The following is a 20,034-nucleotide window of genomic DNA, read 5'->3' as shown; positions in this document are numbered from 1 at the left end:
AAAAAAAAAAGAAGAAAAAATAAACAAAAACCCTACAACACAAGGACCGTGGATAACGAAACTATTTTTCTTGTAAATATTCATATGGAAGCAAGAGTCGCGTGTGAGTGAGAGTACGTTGTGATTGTAAAAAAAAAAACTAGTATAGAAAAAGTGAGACTTGATGGTTTTATTACACGGGTATTGGCCGGTGTTTGCACAATTCAGTCGCCAACGTAATATACAAGCGCGTAGAGAGCGAGCGGGGATTTCCCTCTTCTTTTTTTTTTCCCCCCCTCGTCTTTCTCCAAAAAGCACCAGCAGTGATTGGCGCATGGCCGACCTATACTTGTTCGATGTGACGTCACCAAGGCTTGTGGCCCTCCTCCAATTTACCCGAGACTGATCCTCACCGGGTGGGCCAAATCGCGCTAAAACAGCCCAGATCCGCACCCAAACAATCAACAGCATCTTCCCCCTCCCGAAGCTAAAAAAGAAGAACGGCTGTTTTGACACCTTCCGAAATGAACATCAGAAATTAGATGAAATTTTTAGCCGTCTTTCATTGTTTTATTACTATTATTATTTTTACCTATCATCCACTGATTATGACGTCACGCATCGTTGCGGTAAAGCACTCCCTGGAACAGCCAATGAGAACCCCGTCGGACATAGGCATGTTACATGACGGGTGAGTGTGTTTTCTTGAATATATATTATTTTATGTGGTTGTGTTGCTGATAAAAATTTCAGGGTAAACATTGGGGCCACAGCTGTTCCCAATGGCCCCCACACCGTCAAATTTTTAGCTTTCTATATTTTATTGTTGCCGTTTTCTGAATTTTTTTTTTTTCATTTTTTTTTTTTTTTTTGCGCTTTTTCGAATTTCGATGTGCTGCGAGCCAGCCAGCCAACAAACAACGGATCGCTGCAAACACGCGAACCTCTCGTTGCGTTTAATCGGGAGCAAAATCTGAATCTTGTTGTGCCGCCACTTTACCGCTAAGCCTGTTTTTCAGGTGCTTTGGCAGCTGTGCTCACGTTTGATCGCTCAACTACTGTTCGGTTTAAAAAAAAAAAAGAAAGATCTTTATGGTCAAGCTCCTCGATGATTCCAATGCCGTCAATTATTTCTCCTAGATTTAAGATCAAAATTACACGCATCTACCGTTTTTTTTCCCCCTAAATCTCATTGAAGATCTATGTTTTGTGTATATATATAAATATATATGTGGTGATGTTGTTGTTGTAGGCTTGGAGGAGGAGAAGAAGAAATTGAAATCATCGGATGAAAGTGCATTGTGACTATGGCGGCCATCAATAGAATCGGTTCCAGAGAATCATCATCGAATCGGCATACCAACAAAGAATCGGCGGCAACAACATCGTTTTGTGGTGATTTTTTTTCCTGCCAGTTATACGCGAGTGATGCTACATCGACGAGAGATCTATGATGTTTTTTTAAAGATCTTCGACGACCCCGATGTGATTGTGCGACCCGTTGTGTTGTTGTTTTTTTGAATCGCGTCTCTTGAGTTGTGAGTGTTCCGGAGAACCAGCAGTGTTGTTGTAATTTCGGTGTTTTATTTTTTAACAAGAGAAAATTCCGTGATTGTACCTTTTTATCGTGGTTTTGAAGTCGTGAGTGATTCGTTGTGTTCCTGAGATCATCCTTTCTCAACTTCCCCTGCCTGGCTAACAAAAGGTATGGTGTGTTTATGTAATATTTACAAATAACAAATATATATTATTCACTACAGATGAATGAATGATTTTGTTGGCCCTATAAAAGTTTCATCAATCTATATACACTGCAATTAGAATCCATGATGGTGAATATAACTCAAAAATTAGCTTTTAATCACAAAATATAACTCAAAAATTAGCTTTTAATCATCAAATACAGTTGGGATGCTTTGTTTCAGTTATTGTTGAGGTGTGGAGAATCATTTATTGTGATTTATATTGGTAATCAATGGAGAACATAGAGATCAATTTAGATCTCAAATTCTCATGTCCTTGTCACATGCTTTCAAATGTAAATATGAAATAATCTACATTTCCTCTTTTTAAATCATCACTATATGTCACCACTACTACCATTTAACATCACATGCACTTCATAAACATTCCACTTATGAATTTCTAACAAATTGTACATTTTGGAATCTGGATGTGTGCTCCTAACGTATTTATGTTGTCAGAGTTAAGTTTGGTTCATGCTCTTGCTGGTGTCGCTATACACATCACTACTATAAATCGCTGCCTAAAATAGATTTTATTTTCTTAGTTTTTCTTGTGAAGGCACTCTAGTATGTTGACTTTCCTGCTATCAAACATATAACAATCTAGATCTAAATGGATCTACATGGTTTTTTTGGGGCTATTATAAATTATCACCACATATCATCTAAACCTTTTCTATATTTTGAGGATGCTTGTCGGGTACAGTTTATTTAAATGTGTCAGTTTATCTACCTTCTCACTATCACTTAAAGAATGATCTAGTTAAAATAATGCTCACATTCTTCCCTCTCACCATTATATATTGTAAGCAAACATTCATTTTGACAATGTTTCCTTGTCCGTGATGATTTATATTGGTGATCAACAAAGAATATATAAACCAATGTAGATCTAGATTGTTTACCATCTGCCTATCCTATGCTTTACAATCTAAATATAAAATAATTCAAGTATTCTTTGTTCACTGCTGTAAATCATCTAAATATTTTTTTTTCTTTGTTTTATTCATTTGACCACTCTAGTATGTTAACTTTCTTGTTATCACACACAAAATAATCTAAATTTAATTCAATCACACTGAGCATTCTTTTCAAATCACTACTATAAATGATCACATCTAAATCTTCTATATTTTGATGTTTGCTGGGCATTGTTCATTCACATACATTAGTGTATGTACCTTCTCGCTATCACTGCTGTCACAGAATAGTTTAGATTTAAAATAATGCACACACTATTTCCTCCCTTGCCATTGTATATTATTAGCAAAAATCTGGAATATCTTCCATTTTGACGTTTGCTTCTCAATCTTTGTTATCAATTATATTAGTATGTTTACCTTCATTCAACAATAGCATGTGAAATATGTGACAAGAAGGTAAACATACTAATTTAATTAAATTAATGGCAAAGAAAGAACAGCAAAATGTTCACCATTTTGGATAATTTATAGCAATGACCGAAGTAGGAATATGTAGATTTTAGATCTAGATTGTGTAAAGACAACAATCTAGATCTAAAATAATTAATTGAAAATATAGAATTTTTTAAAACTGTTTGCTAACTGTCTTTATTAAATCACAATGGTATGTTCACTTTCTCTTTATCAATAAATAATAATCTAGATTTAAAATGATACCGATCTTTTCTCAGTCACTATTACAATATAGAGAAATAATTATAAATCCTCAAATGACTATACATTTTAACCATGTTTGCTGGTTCTGCCCTTGTCATCTAAATTATTGCATAAGTATGTTTACCTTTTCATTGTAGATCTAGATTGTTTATCTTAAAATCACATATTTTACAATCTAGATCTACTAAGAATTAACATGGTGCCTATGCGATGAAAAGGTAAACATACTAATGCATTTATTTGGATAATAAAGAACAAGCAAACATATGGACAAAATGTATAAATTTGTGGTAACACACCATTTTATAACTGGATTGTTATATAGTGATGGGGGTGGTGAGCGTACCAGTGTAGTTGAACAAAGACAGTTAATAACCATCCCTTAAAAATTTTTTATACTTTCAGGTGTTGTTTAGCCATTTATAATGGTGACTGAAGAATAATATCTAAATATTATGCTTCAGTCACTATTATAAATTAACAATCACCTGAAAGTGTGTACAGAATTTTTTTTGGGATATTTGCTGTCTTTGTTCAAACACATTGGTACTCTAACCTTCTCCCTATCATTTACATAGCAATCTAGATCTAAAACAAATGTTTTGGCAGTACTATAGCATAATTTAAAAATCACTGTAAATGAGAGATTCATTTCGATCCTTTGTCATTTAATCATTTTTGTCGCACCAGAGTCATTTTCTATTCCTGAGGGTTAATTAGACTGGAACCTACAATTTACTGCAGATTCAGAACCTTTTCCACATTCACCAAGAGGTGGGTGCGCTAACACCTTGGTGTGGGGCTCCCTAGCAATTTTCTGTGGTCATGTCGTTTTTGTTGCACCCCTATATCAGGAAAGTTTCTGACAAGACGAACTGGGTATCAAACTCGCGACACCTCTAAACATCCTTTGGTACTTTAGGAGAGTATCTTATTGATCTGGACTACTGCGCCTATTCGTCCTTGTCATCCAAATAATTGCATTGTTTTCATTGTCTGCATACAATTCATGATAGGCCTAATGACAAAAGCCCATGTGGATTATTTTAGATCTAGATTGATCATGTTCTCAATCTAGATCTAAAATAATTCATGTATTATTTTTGTCATTACTATGTATGAGTAATCATCTAAATCAATTTCATAAATTTTAACTATGTATGCGTGCTCAGAGGAACAAATAAAAATGATTGATACTTGTGAGAAAAATCAGTTTCTGAGGCTTGGACTCATTTTCTATGAAATACATTCAACAAGGTATCAATGGATTTGTCTTAAGATGTAGGCTATGTACTGATAACAACTGACTTTTATCTACACAGTTTACTAAGGTTTGATAAATCCAAAAGAAGGTGACAGCCCAATTTCTTTATACAGCTGATCATTTTCTTTTAAATTAAAAAATACTCAGAAATGATGTTTATTTTACTGTGTTTCGGAACTCAGTGAACCTCCTCTTTCTATGTTTGTAAACACACTTATATAAATTAAAAACAAAATTGTGTTGTCTTAAAATGTTTCCAATTTAGTTATTTCACATGAAAAATTTTGGGCAGACAAATTTTTTTTATCGCCCAGAGTGCCCTGGTACTTACATTTCAAGTTAGCCCTGCCACATACATTTTAAAATACAGTGAAACCTTGATATAACGATGTTCTCGGGAGCAAGAAAAAATATTGCTGATCTATTGCCATTTTTCAACACAGTTACAGCTCAGCTAGAAAAAGTCAAAAATGATGTTTTTCCTGCTTGTCCTAGGCTTGGCGAACCCTTTCTATGTTGGTTACAGACTGATATAATTTTCAAAAAAAATTGTTCCAAGTTAAACAGAAAATTATACCACTGATGGTGCCCTGGTATAATGCATTACTGTCAGAAGACACGTCGGGATTTAATAAATCACAATTTGAAAAAAACACATTCTTGTCATTCCTTAAATTTATTGACTAAAGTTATAGAGATTACATTCCCTCTCTCTCTCTCTCCACCTTTAATACACAAAAAATTATTTCTGAAATCTGAGTCTATAGTTTGATTTCATTATTAGAAATGAGTAAATTTATCAAAAACATGTTTTTCTAAAATCAGAACTTTGAGTATACTTTAAATACATTATTTTTAAATATTTAAAAGGTTTTTTTTTTGTTTCAACTGATCAAAACAAACAAAATAATTCCTCTGTGATGAAAAGTTGATGTTTTTAGAGACATATTACCATACTTACATCAAATTTTTCCCATAGCTCTGGGTGAAACAACAGCTAGCTTTCTGGTTCAACCACCAGTAATTTATGTAACTATCTGGTTAGGATTTCCACTGTTTACATTAAGGAATTGTAATTATTTTTTACCATGCTCTGCTCTGTAAAGGAGCTCCAACCCGGCTATAAAAAAATTCTGAGATGTATCTAGTGCATCATAATCACTTTAAGTCTAAAAAACTTGGCGGAAGAGAAATGCATTAATAAATGGGTTCGAATGGCGTATGAAACATTTCATTTTTTTAAAATCTGTTTTTATAAATGGTACACAAAAGGTTTTTTATCTTCCTACTTGTGATTATATCCATTGCTTTGAAGTATAATATTTCATTTATAGAATCTGTTTTATACATTTGTTTTTTTTTAACGTTTTCAAGAGATCAGTCCATGGTAATGCCCCCCCCCCCCAAAGAAAGTGGGTTTTCATTGAAATGGTTAATTAAGCAGCTCTTTTGGAACATTAATTTTTGTTACATTTCTGCCAAAAAATACCTTTCCTACAATGTTTCTTTCATAATAAATAGTGTCGCTTTCCCAGGGGGAAATAATTTGAACTGAGTGAAATTCTTGGAAGGAATGTGTGGAACCAATAGCAAGGGCTAGAAAGTTTATGTAATTTTTTCTCATTTGAGAATCAAACAATACCTATATTTTATGAAACTTCACGGATGCGAATAATTTCAACTGCAGGAGAGTTGAATTCTCCAAATTGCTGAGAAAAAAGATGTGACAACCAGTGGTGAGCATTAAACAGGTGGTTTAATTTTTTTTTCCCCCCCCCCATTTTGTTATGAATGAGGTGAATGGTGATTTGGCAGAATAACCCAATACTGAATATTCGGCGAATGTTTTGGCCCGAATACAAATTTTCTCAAAACTCATCACAATTACAAATAAAATTGTTTTTAATTGAATATAAAATTATTGGTAATTTTAAGTGATATTGAATTTCAGTTATGCAATTTATTATTTAAATATTCAGAAACCGGTAATTGAAAGACTTATTACCATAACACACTGGCAGTCAAATTTAATTATATTGTATACTAGCTTACCCATTGCATGTTGCTGCGATCTCAGAAGAAAGGAAATTCAAAGAAAGGAAAAAAAACTATGTCAGAAACCCCTTCGCGGGAGTGTACTCAACAACTTCCCAAAGTTTCATGGCGATCGGATGAATGGTGTAGTAATGCATAAAGGACAGACATACATTTGTTTTTATATATATAGGTTATTTACAGAACCTTTTCTTTTTTTCCCCCACTTGTTATCAATTTTACATCAAATTAGGAAAATGTCAACCATTATTTACTCAACTAGTAATGCATCATAAAATTTACGACTTATTTTCTTATTTTTCCTCTTTAGATGTTGTGTGTCCTTTTTGCCTCTTTCTATGGCTCAATACTTATCTTGTCTAGGTGATCCTTCACTTAGTGAACTAGTGTAATTCACGTTCACTTTCATTTTGTTGCAGTAGGATTCTATTTTCAGTTTCATGTTTTCCGAATTTTAGAAATTCACCCTGCCATAACCTTTTTCACGGAGGAAATATACACCACACAAAAAATATAATCAATAAGTGAATTTATATGGGAAAAATTCCAATTAATATAATTTTTTAAAATTAGTTTATACTTCAATTTACAGATATTCAGCTGAATACCTAAGTGTTATTAGGACAAACCAAATATTCAGCAAAAGGGCCAAATAGCAGCCGAATATTCGTCCCATCTGTTTTATAATTTAACATTATAACTGACTTCCCTGTAGCTGCGTCAGTAAATTTTCACGATTTATTTCAATGTGAATTTCCTTTATTTCCACAACTTTCTTTTCTTGGTCTCTTGCATGACACATGGGTAAGAAATTCATTGTATATTATAAAACTTTGTAACTTGTAATATATCCGTAAACTTTGGATTACAAGTAATTTGCTTTATGAGTGTTTTGAAAAATACAAGCAAAAGATATAAACAAATTTTGACTTGATGAACGAGCGATATCTTGCAATACCAAATGTATATATACCAAAGCAAATAAGAGGCTTTGCATATTTGCATTGTCTATCGAGCATCACATGAGCATAACTAAGCCAGTGCCGTCTTAACGCATGGGCCCACCCGGGCACATCAACAAAAGAGCCTCAGAAAAATGAGAACCAGTTCAAATTTTTGAGAATTTACCAAGTAGGGAGTTAAAAAAATCACTTGGCCCGGGGCCCCATGATGATCTTAAGACGGCCTTGAACTAAGCTGATGGTTTTATTACTGTAGGCAAGACTGTCTCAAGTTTTTTAAGGTTCCTTTTATTACTTTAATGAAAGACTTAATTTAAAAGATCTTGTATGCATACGTCTATTAATGAAAATTTTTAATAGCTTAGGTGTCCTTTGTGTGACTTGGGCTTCTTCCCGTGAGTACATTCATTAACACACCATTGACTATGAGAATAGTATGATAGCAGAAGGCTATTTAACGCTCACCCTCTTGTTATGCATTATTGATGCAGGGATTGTAAACTGAAGCCCCTGTTCTTTTGTTTGTAAAAGCTTATTTTTGAAAAAGAATTATGGCTGGTGTAAGGATGACTGTTGTGGATTAAATAATTTGAGTTTTCATTATATTTCATGAGAAAGTTCGCTTTAGTAAAACAGAAGTACTACTTTATTTATCTGTAGAAAATCGATTGTTTCAATTTCAAGTAATCAAAAATTAGTTTTAATAAGTACAAAACCCCCAAATGCTGGGCCTGATTTTCGCATGTGCTAGTTGGACAAAATTTAGGAGGGGGAGAGATGGGCCAAATTTAAACAACATGTATTGAATGACTAACCAAACATCTTTGGCCTTATTTATGGTCAGCCTTCTAATGCTTGTCTAAGCATTGCCCTCGCATCTTGCAGCAGGGCTCCCAGGCTCTATAACAGTGAATTTATTGTGTAAAAAAAAAAAATTATCCCTGCCTCACAGGCTGGGGGCCATGCCATCAAGTCATAGTTGCACTCTGTATAAATTGTTGTTCACAATTGTGAAAATAAATTATATTTCTTTGCCCCCTTACAGTGGCAATCCTGGGATATGTCATCAAACTTGATCAGCTTTATTTCGGTTACTCCGAAATATCTCGTTTTTAATGCGCTTTTATTTCCAATGTGGCAGTTATAATGCGGGTCAGGAAAATGTTAATAACTGCTTAAAGGGTTAAGTACTCAGGCAATTTTAAAATTTAAATTTTAGGATGTTCATATATTCTGTACACGAGATGCACACATATAGGCCTATATAAGTATAAGAAAATCTTTCGTGAGAATTAAAAAGTTAACCCATAAAAAGATCACATTTTTTGATGTCTAAGTCTATTAAGCCATTACATCAGGGCTTGACAAGTCTTGCGCACCAGGTCCCCATATAAATCTAATAACTTTTCTGAAAACCTGTTTAATCTGAAAAGTTTGAGGAAAGGTATGGGGAAGTAATAAGAGAAAGACCCATTCCACATGTACTGTATTAAAACAGCCATGCCTGTGCACGTTTTCACTCGCCTATTCAGTACACACATTCAAGCTTGGATACAGTAAAACCTCTTTTGCGGTCACCGGCGGGGGGCCCATGTCTCCTGGGACAAACCAGTATATGTCCCGTAGGGGGACAGTGGGGGTCTGGTGGGCACTGGCGGGACAAAAAAATTTGTCCGTAAAAGAGGTGACCATTAATCAGGGGCCAGAAATGCATACTTTTATTGTGCTGGAGGCAATTATTTGGACGTAAAAGAAGGGTGGCTGTTAAGAGGGGGCCCCCCAAAGCAGAATGTTTAGCACTGTTCTGCGACGAGCGCTCAGCTGATTGGAAATGTTTTGCAGTAAAAACCCCCATACATGTAATAGTGGTTTTTTTTGGTTTTTTTTGCACTTTTTCTTAAAATTCTTCCAAATTTTTCTGCAGTTGCGCTAATTGTTCTGTGACGTATGTCACAGATTTTGGCACATTCTGCTTTGGGGAGAGGGGGTTTTACTGTATAAGTCTCATCTTCATGAAGCAGCATTTCTGAATCTATAGTCTCTGCAAAGATGGGGCAGATGTTTTGCGAACAGGCTTGAAAATTTAATTGAAAATTATAACACTTCAAGTATGTAATAAATAACAATATTCACATAGGTTATACTGCAAGTCAGTAGTTCTCACACAAACTATGTGTTTCAGCTCCTAGGGGCCTCCCCAACTGCCCCAGTCTGAGGCAATCTGTCGATATTGATGTGTGCAAGTTCAATGCTTTTTAGTGATAGATCCCCTGACCTAAACCCTTCAGACTTCTTTTATGGGGCCATCTCAAAGAGCATGTGTATAGGCATACACTTGACTTGCAAGACCTTGTAACCGCCTTTCATGTAGCAGTGATACCTTCCATGCTACAGCAGGTTTAACTTTCCATCCCACGCCATGCCTCTTCATGTATCTCAATGGACGGAGCACATTTTGAGCACTTGCTAATGTAGGATGTAATGTTCCTTTTAGCTGCTGTGATGGTTGAGTGATCATAGTTCATAGTGACACTCGTATCACAAGGTCCCAGGTTCAAACCCCACTGTCGACATAGTGGTGATCGGCTGAAGTTGGTTTTCTGTGGTTCCTAACTTTGAGGTGCAAATGCTAGCTGATCTTCCCATTAAAAAGTCTCCCCACAGATAGTAGCAGGCTTAAAAACAGTACAGATATTCAATCATTACACTTCACTTCTGAAATATAGATGGCAGCACTTATAAAAATTGGACACAACACTAGATACACACTCAGACTGTTAGGTACACACACTTCCAGCACAACTCGTTAGCCTAGGTAGTAAATAGCCCATACTGATGACTTGCCCATAGTTATGTGCTCGGTTTGAAAGAAAAGGCATTTTAATGGCCCTGGGGTTTCCAAAGACTAAGAAACATTAATGTAAGGGGTGGTAATGTTTAGCACTGCTCTGCGACGAGCGCTCAGCTGACTGGAAATGTTCTGCAGTAAAAAACCCCCATACATGTAATAGTGTTTTTTTTTTTTTTTACTTTTTCTTAAAATTCTTCCAAATTGTTCTGCAGTTGCGCTAATTGTTCTGTGACGTACGTCACAGAACTAGTGCTAAACATCCACTAATCTAAATGGCTTGTGTGCCTGCCCACACACAAGCCAATTGCCCACGGCAAAATCAAAGGTAGAATTAATCAAGGAGTGGATTGCAGGATGGCGAGGGACCACCAATCTTCCAAGACTCTGGACTGGGGATCTCACAAGATTTCTGGACCTGGAGCAAGTTTATGATAAAGAACCTTCAGTTGCTACGAGAACAGATTTCTCTCCCCCCCCCCATCAGATCGGCATCCCTGAGGCAGTAACTGGTACCCCCTTTTCAGAGAAATGTTACCAGAGCATAGACATGCAGAAGATTTCACTGATAATGATGGCAACTCAGACTTCCTCCCACAGTCACTGGTGGCCTGAGGTACCGCACAAGTGCATAGGATAAAGAGTGGAGTTATGCCTCCCATGTAGGTTTAAGGACATACATTAGTGTCTATAGCCTCTTCATAGTGATATTTTTCGGTGGCTCCCATGCATTTGTTTTGCATTGTCCACTGTACAGCTTTGCTTTTCCATATGTATTCACGCCTGAAAGTTGTAGAACTGCTGAAAACCAACTTCAGCTGACTACCATTGTAGAAGCAGGGTTTGAACCTGCGAGAGTGGCAAGTAATTGGTGAAAGATGAAACCAGGCCCATAGCCAGAAATTTCGTTTGGAGGACCACTTGCATTGTGGGGAGAAACACCAAAAAGATATGGCTGTCTTTTCCCCTTTTTCAGTCATTTTCTCACATTTGGAAGGGGGGAACCAGACCTCCCAAGTCCCATCTCTTGCTATGGCCTTAGATGAAACAATTGGGAAAACCACAAAGTAGTCCAATTAGATTGACCTTGAGTGATTACTATCAGAGGCTGTTCAGCTGGATTGTATGTTATCAGTGTCAGATTACCATCCAGATGAATAAGGCATACAGTGGAATAGTCTGGTTCTTAACCTCGAGGCACGAATGCTAGCTGATCTCCCCGTTAAAGTCTTGCACACAGACAGGCCTACAAATGGTAGATATTCAATCATTACACTTCACTCTTGAAATATAGATGGCAGCACTGAAAAATCAGATGCCCTAGATGCACACTCACTGTTAGGTACAAGCACTTGCACTTCTGGCACAACTGACTAGGTAGTAAATTGCCCATGGCGATAGACCTGAGTTGTTCTCGATTTAAAAAAAAAGGGGAATAGTCTGTGCATAGACCATGCAATGCACACTTCACCATATGGGATTCAGGAGCCGCAAACTCATAAGGGTGCCTTTGCTGAAAACAAAGTAATCACACTGAACGTTTTTCTGAGCCAGAGTAATGCATTTATAATGGGAATTTCTAGGAGCTGTAGGATAGAGAAAACAGTGAAGACTATTGACAATTAATGACAAATAGCATGAAATTACTAGTCCCATTTCCAACTATACTAGGCTGTTTTACAGCTGATAATATGGTGGAGCCTGCATAAAACTGTAATCCAACATGTCACATTAAAATTGTACAAATTCATTGTGATTTGATGGATGGCATAATGCAGAACTGTCTTAACGCATGGGATCAATCCAGAAAGAAATAACTAGAAATTCTTTGCCTACTGGCGCTGATTAAATAAATGCAGTTTAGTTAAAACAAAACCTCTGATATTTGGTCCAATATATTTCATCAAAAACAATAACATTTATTTTCGTTGGTACAAAAATGAAGATTGTTTCCAGCTTTAACACAGTATAAATGTCAATGTTTGGAATACTTTGGAAAATAAATAATATATTCCCATCTGTGTTCCCGGAGCACCAAGAAATCTTTGGCAGAGCACAGCTTGCGAACCCTGGCTCTAGGGAAATTCTGCAGAAAGTTTTTTTTTTTACATAAAGAATCGGCTCGAATTTCTGCCTTCAAGTTGGAAAACAGACTTCGGCTATCTGTTTACTATTCTGTGTGTGGGGCCCCAAAGCAGAATGTTTATCACTGTTCTGCGACGAACCCTCAGCTGACTGGAAATGTTCTGCGGTAAAAATCCCTACATGTAGTAGTGTTTTTTTTTTTTCACACTTAAAATTCTCCCAAATTGTTTTTCAGTAGCACTAATTGTTCTGCGACGTACGTCACAGATTTTGGCACATTCTGCTTTGGGGGTTGAACCTGTGTCTTTGCACTGTGCCTGGCCATCACTGCCCACACAACTGCACAGAGGCTTTTGAGAAGAAAACAGACTAGGTTGTATATCGCTAAATAATTATTAAATTGAATCATTTTTACACTAACTCTTGTTTAACAATTACTATAACAATTGGATACCTCTACCACACACATATATATATATATCATATCTCTCAATGTTAAAAAAGGGCATATTTAAAAGATTACCCTTGGTAATCTAAAGCAGGCCTGGACATATTCCAGGTCACCTTGAAAATCGGTATTGGCACCTAAACCTTTTTAAATGTGGCTAAATTGGAGTATTAAAGTGACAAAAAAAATTCTGATTTCATTACACTACATTTAACATGGGAAGTGTAAAAGAAAACATTATTTAGGTCTGTTTTTCTTGAGCAAAAAATACCATTCTTAGCTCCTAAGAAATTGGGCTGGAACCTAAATATTTTTCCGATTTGTCAAGGCCAAATCTAAACCGATCTCGGGCCAGATTATTTCAGGTTAACAGTATTCTAATGTAGTTCAGCTTCCAGTATAGTATAAAAATTGCTGTTGGCCTTAAACTCGGTGTCTGAGCTCATGCGCCAGGTTGAACATTTTTAGAAAATCTTTTTTTTTCCTCATAGTTTGGATAACTCACTTAGGTGCGTAATATGAGAATTTTTTTTTTTTAAATCATCCAATAACGCATCCACAAAAAATGAGCAATTTCAAAAACAAAATATTATGCTATGCCAAGACTCGACATATCAAAAAAAAAAAAAAAAAAATTGTCTGCTTCAGCTAAATTTTTTAAGTCAAGATTATTTTAGTTTTTATTGAAAAAAAATCAATGTTTTTTCAACTTTTCCGAGACTTAAAAGCCTTTATCCATGTTGAAAGACACTGTCATGAAATCAGAAAATTTTGTGTCATTCATATAGATTCCAATTTAACAATTCCATGCAGAAAATTTCAGGTGTCAGTACCAATTACATTGTCGCCATGATGACTTGGCACTTGAGATTTGTCAAGCCCTGTGTTATGTTTTTTTTTGGCTCTATGCAAAAAGCTCAAATACAAAATGTACGAAAAAAATTTTTAAACTGATTTACAGTGAAACTTCTCCAACACCTTACTTAATTTTACGACAAATCCCTCTACAGTAGGGCTGAACTAATCTCAAAGAATTCATATGCTCAGTCGAGCATGTAGCTTGAAATAATGGATACCCAAATCAAGATTTTGCATGCCTGAAGACTATTAGCAAATATTATTTTTGGGCTTACCTCTTATTTATATGCCGGGCTCAGGCATTTTTATATGCCGTAGGCATGTTGGGCAATAGATTTGTCCAGCCTTGCTCTACAGCGATATTTCTTCAAATTTTGTTTGTAATTGCCTATAGTCTGATGTTAAACTTTCGATACAACAATATCCTTCACTGCAGTGTTTACATAATTTGGTACAGTCAAACCTTGTTTGGATGGAATTGAAAAAAACACTGGAAATACTTTTTCCAGTCAAATTTCACATTAATCGAAGAGAAATACAATATTTATGTTGATAAATTGAGAAGGCTAGCTTTCTTTATTGTGGGCCTATTCTTTTTTTTAACCTCGGGAAGGTTCAGTCCTGATTTTAACTGATGAAACACCTACAGTCCTTTAACTTGGGGCTGAACTCACTAAGGTGAAAAATAGATATCTACAGCGAGGGGGACTTCCCACCCATATTGTGCTCCCTGGGTATGAAATGGTCAAGTGAGTTTGTTTCAAGTTCGGATGTATACAGGGCGATATGCTAACTCATACTTTTCCGAACTTTTTCTTCTATCGCTCCCCTTAATCAGAAATTTTTTTCTCATCGCCCCTAACTCAAACAAGCCCATGGAATCCTACGTTATAACCATAGCTTCTATCGCCCCCTGGATCATTCCATCGCCCACTTTGGGAAACACTGTGCTAACTCATGTGCAAACTTGATGGAGAATTAGGTGACTCAAAGATAAATGGGAATCGCTTACTAACGCAGGGTCGGAAATGTATTTGCCACATGACAGTGCCCAGAAAACACAAGAGCAACACAATTGAAGTGGCTTGACATTGGCGGCACACAGACTCAGACATTTTGACATACACAGGGTATCTTGGGCAGCCACAGCGGTTACAGAGATCCCACTCACTGTCCACAGTTGTGTCGTACATTCAAGCATGGATCTAGAGGGGGCAATCACCCATGGGCGGAGATATGTTGCCCCCCAGCGTCAGAGGTGTGGCACGTAACAATATTACCTTTGGATAGAGTGTGTAGATTATCTTTTTAATGAGGTTTCACTGTAGTATAGGGCTTGGCAAATCAAGAAAAAACCTAGACATCAACCAAATATTTTTGTAGCCATTTATTTGTCGCCGGTTGTTTTCTTTTGCCCGAGCAAGCAATCGCACATAGAAAATTTTGTGTGGCTATACAAATTGTTTAGCGGCCATGGTGACCTGGCGCACTGGGATTTGTCAAGCCCCGCTATAGTAGATAATTTTAATGAAGCAATTTCTCTAACATGCATGACCAGGTTAGTTAATAAACCACCACTCAAGTTGATATTGCTCTTTACTGCGGTTCCAGCAATATCCACTTGGGAAGATTAGGCTGTCTCAATATTCACAGGGGAGGGGCTTACCGGGCTAGAGCTCAGGGCGGAAATTTTGAGGAATGAGTGGCCAATAAAATTAGTATAATGGGAGAAGCAAAATTTGTATTGCCCACCATAACCTCTGCTCAGATAGCGAGGAACTAGGACAGTGAGTGATCAAACGAGTGACCTAGAGCGAGTGCAAGCATATGAATGACCAAGAGAGTGACTTGGAGACACTGGCGTATTTACAGGAGTGGGGGCAGGCAAGTTCTGGGAATGAGTGGTCAAGAAAATTGGAATTGGAGAATGGCCGCAAAATTTGTGTAGCCCATAAGTGGTAAAAATGTAAATCCTGCGGATATACAGAATTATTTTTTCCTCAATCATGTTACCTCTAATAAATGTTCTAAAAAAAATGTTTTTTGCTCGTGATTTTCCTGTTTTTCTTTTTCCAGATGATAACTTCAGGGCTGTAGTCATGAATTTCTTTTGGAAGGGAGAGCCAATGTTAAAGACGGATGGAATTGCCCTATTCTATTCTATATGTCTCGCATTTCGGTTGGGGGGAGAAGACCAGACCCACAGGTCTCGCTATGGCCTAGGATAGCTTGCAGGCTCAGAATTGTTAAGCAGATTATGCATCAAGTAATGGAATGAAGAACTTATATTCAGTATGTAACAAAATCAGTAGCGTACACAGGATTTTTTCGGGGGTGGGGGGGGGGTCAACTTTTTTTTTTCCCCAGAGGGTTTTTGTCACTTTTTATACTGTAAAAATACACCATAATCTCATCTCAAGGGCCAAGATATAAATCCATCTAACCAAGCCACCATAATTTCTGGTATAAAAAGGACGAGGGTTACGCCTATGCATGAAATAGAAATGAGATTTGCAAGACTTAAAGGTGCCCTCAGTTTCGAAGTTCGACGAAATTGCGTTATAAAATGAATTTCCATCAAAAATTTCATGTCTTGATGGAAATTTCTAGAAATAAGGGCTTGATCCCTATCCCCGCCCTAACGGTTACGCGATATATATATATATATATATATATATATATATATATATATATATATATATATATATATATATATATATTCTGACTATTGGAAACGCTGATTCCAGTTCTAATGCGCAGGTGGAGTTTCTAATAAACACTCATTCGAATCGATACACTATCCTTACAGTCGTTTTAAGCGACACATTACACGATCACATAGAAATCAAGCTCTTTACATGACACATAATTCAAAGAACTATCGAGACTAGCAATCGGAAGAAAGTGAAAAGAACGAAACCTACGTTTGAAATGGAATCCTCCAAACGCTCTTCAATTGATAAATTGACTGATCTCTACTGAAAGAAGTTGTATCACGCACGGATGATGTACTATTAATTATTCCTGCTATTCATGAAATAAATTTTTAAAGTCAAACAAAACGTTTTATCGTACGAAAAATACGTGCATAAGTGTTCAAATCCGTTCAGCGCACACTTTGGGGGGAAAATAGCCTAACAGTTGTTTACTTCAATTGTGAAACCGTGCGCGATATCTTCGCAGGCACCGTGGTTAGACGCAGGTTATTTTTGCACGTGCTAACCAATCAGATGATGTTTCTCATTTTTATTTGGAAAAGATTTCCATGAGATGTTTACTTAGATTAGATTGATGGTTTTGTACGCTTTCATGTCACTTCATATGAACTGTCTCTTGACTTCGTACAGTACCATGTTAACTTGTTCAGAAAACGGGACCAAAAGTTTTTTAGTCTTTTTTTTTTAACTTCTGTGGGAAAAATGTCCTTTGGCGATGAAACGCGCGCTGAATCTAATTGCCCGAAATAAAATGAAAGATTGCAAGTGTAAATAAAAAATGCATTACTTTTTCATTCATTGTAGATTTTTTTTATTTATGAGTCGGGGACCACACATTAGCTCACCCGTTAAAACGCCACTGTCTGCATTAATTAATAAACTATTTGAGAAGAAAAAGATTGATGGTTTCAGGGGCGGCTTTGTGGCTACACGGGGTGCCGTTATAGGAAAGGTGACAGATCGAGCAGGAATGCAAAAGCTTGAGCAAAAGCAAACTGCGCCAAAACGGTTCTTTTGCTACAAGGTGCGCCAAAGCGCTGCGCATTTGCGCCAATTCCAGTTATTGGCGCATGTCGTTTTGAAAGTGCAAGCAGGTTTTCTGACTCGGACAGCAGGCGCGGATTCAGAGAGGCGTGATCCCCCCCCCCCCCCCCCACCCAAGAGAGGAAATAGTATGGGGAAAATAGGTCTGGCAAGTAAAATACACAGGACAATCCAACGAACCTACACAAAATAGATCGCACCTCCCGACACGTTGCGTTGAATTCGCGCTTGTTCGACAGTCGGTGCCGATCGGTGTGTGAAAAAATGAGTGCTTCCGAAAATCTTGCAGTGTACTATCTATTACCACCATCTATTAGGTTCAACCTCCTGCGCGGGTAAACGGTGCGCTGGCTGTCTGAATTCAAAAATCATCTTAGGCTGAACACATAGTGGGACGGAGAGCAACGCAACGATGAGGGAAGAGATCAGAGCAGCGAAATCAAACACACTGATTCCAATGCTCCTGCGTATAGCGGCGCGCACCGCAGCAGAGCGGGAATTCCGCCACAAGCGATAATAGCAGCGCATTCAAGATATTTTGTTTTCGCCGCTCTGCTCGCTTTGTGTGTAGCTTCAAGTTGTCCGTCGAAGGGCTTGTTTTCGCTGTTAAAAAGCGGTAGTGAAATCAAAAATGTCACCAGAATCGTTTGTTTAAGTTCTCGACGTACTTGAAAAAGGTGTGGACGATCAAATGAAAACAGAAGTACCGAATATAATTTTCATGTATTTCCCGTCAAACCTTTTTCGTGTGCACGTGCTTAAGCAAGCCGAAAATTATTTATGTTTTGAGTTTATAATATTTACATTTTGAGTTTTAAGCTAATTTATCGTGCACCGTGTGTGGGTAAATGTATTCGAGTCGTCTGAATTAAAAATCATGTATGTTTCTGTGGAAAAATTTACAAGTTTTGTTTATTTTTTGTATACCGTCAATATTTCCATACTGGGAGCATACCGAATGTTTTTTATGCTGGATTTTTAGGTGTCAATAATTACGTTTCTTGTGTAAAAAAAAATCAAACCAACAAATATTTATACAAATAAAGCTATTCGGGGAGGGGGATTTTCCACTTCTACCCTTCCGCCTATGCTAATAATACAAATTTAAACGGCGGGGAGCTTTGATAAACTTGATATTTTTTTCAATTTTTTACTCTTAAATTTAGTAGAAAATATTATTGATCTTTCGAGAAATGATGGCACTCAGTGCCGCGGGAAAAGATGTGTAGGGAGGAAAGCGACCAAAATATGAGGAATATTTCTGTAGTTTATATTTAAAAATAGTGATATTCACACAACATTATTATTTCTAAATTGTTGTCTGAGCAGTGATTTTTATAATTATGAAATTTTTAAGCATTCTTTAATTTAAAAAACCAAGCTGATTGCGAGTTTCTATTTGACACTCTCTGCTACATCAAACACCCCCACTATGTGTACTATGTTCCTTGCTCGCAGCTATATTCTCGTGTCGCTTCTCTTCCTTCTCATTCGTCGCTTTGCTCGCCGCTTCCACTATGTTCTTAGCTTTACACGATGGTTTCAGCTCTCATAAACAACGTTCCCTCTTTTTTTTATTTTACCAGTTCCGATATTTTTTGTCTGTTCGCGGTATAAAAAATAATGCAGTCTGTAAAGCAATCGGCTCATTTTATTTGAACGGCGTTTTCTTCTCTTACGGATCACTGTTTGGCGTGATGGTCGGTCGGGTACTTGCGTGCGCTCCACGTGGAACAAAGTGCTATATCACTCACCTCGCTCGTTGCTTCGACGATCCTAAACGTTGCTTTAGGATCCTCTCTGATTTGAGCCAACACCATTGGCTGAAGGAGCCTAGATACCCCTAGATAAACATTGGTAAGGGTCTGGGCATGCCCATAACCAGGCTGGGGCCCCCACAGAAAATGTTCACTCATTTCGCATTATCTTAACTCTTTCAAGCAAGGCCTCCAAGAAGGCACGCTACGGTCCTGAGTCTCGGGTTGCCAGACAACCGAAAATACGACCCGTATTCGGATCCGCCCCTGGGCTTGAGCTCCTGGGTTCCAGTGCCTATGGGGTGATGTATTTAAATGAACTTCAACATTTCTTAGAAATTGAAGAAAAAATAATTTTTGAGCGATTTTTTTTACTGTGCTACGTATATTTTGTCGGGGGAAGGGGTGTAGAAATTCTTGCTTTGGCTTTCAGCATGCATGTGTATGTTTCGAAAAAGGTCAAATAATTCGTTTTGTCATTTCAGTATTGCATGCTTTAGCAGTGACAGATACTTCTTAAAAATTTTAAATGGACTTCAATTTGTGAAGGAAATTTATTTAGAATTATTTGCTCTAACCATTTTTGTGGCAAAAATTTCGACATTTTAGAGAAAAATTACCCTTTATATTGC

The 20,034-nt window shown here is 37.0% G+C and overlaps 2 protein-coding genes across 6 annotated transcripts in view; one reads left to right on the top strand and one right to left on the bottom strand.

Annotated features, from left to right (window-relative positions):
- LOC149065567 (uncharacterized) overlaps positions 1–16,989 on the bottom strand; it is a 53,428-nt gene extending 36,439 nt beyond the window's left edge. Inside the window, exon 1 of the mRNA XM_089253495.1 lies at positions 16,809–16,989. The gene's annotated coding sequence lies outside the window, so the exon portion shown is untranslated. The remainder of the gene's footprint in view (positions 1–16,808) is intronic.
- Positions 1–20,034, top strand: part of LOC149065565 (uncharacterized) — a 259,702-nt gene that overhangs the window by 19,467 nt on the left and 220,201 nt on the right. For 3 of the 5 annotated variants that reach the window (XM_089253493.1, XM_089253492.1, XM_089253489.1), the window contains exons 1-2: positions 308–670; positions 1,232–1,684. The gene's annotated coding sequence lies outside the window, so the exon portion shown is untranslated. Of the gene's footprint in view, positions 1–307; positions 671–1,231; positions 1,685–20,034 lie in introns of those variants that run through there. The other 2 variants (XM_089253491.1, XM_089253490.1) reach the window with 1 other exon arrangement.

The sequence above is a fragment of the Pholcus phalangioides genome, unplaced genomic scaffold, assembly GCF_987345545.1.
Source record: "Pholcus phalangioides strain wild (caught in Gottingen) unplaced genomic scaffold, Ppha-v1.0 ptg000039l_1, whole genome shotgun sequence".
In the NCBI taxonomy this organism is placed as follows: Eukaryota; Metazoa; Arthropoda; class Arachnida; order Araneae; family Pholcidae; genus Pholcus; species Pholcus phalangioides.
The sequence above is the reverse complement of the archived record's forward strand: the minus strand, read 5'-3'. Positions and strand labels throughout refer to the sequence as shown.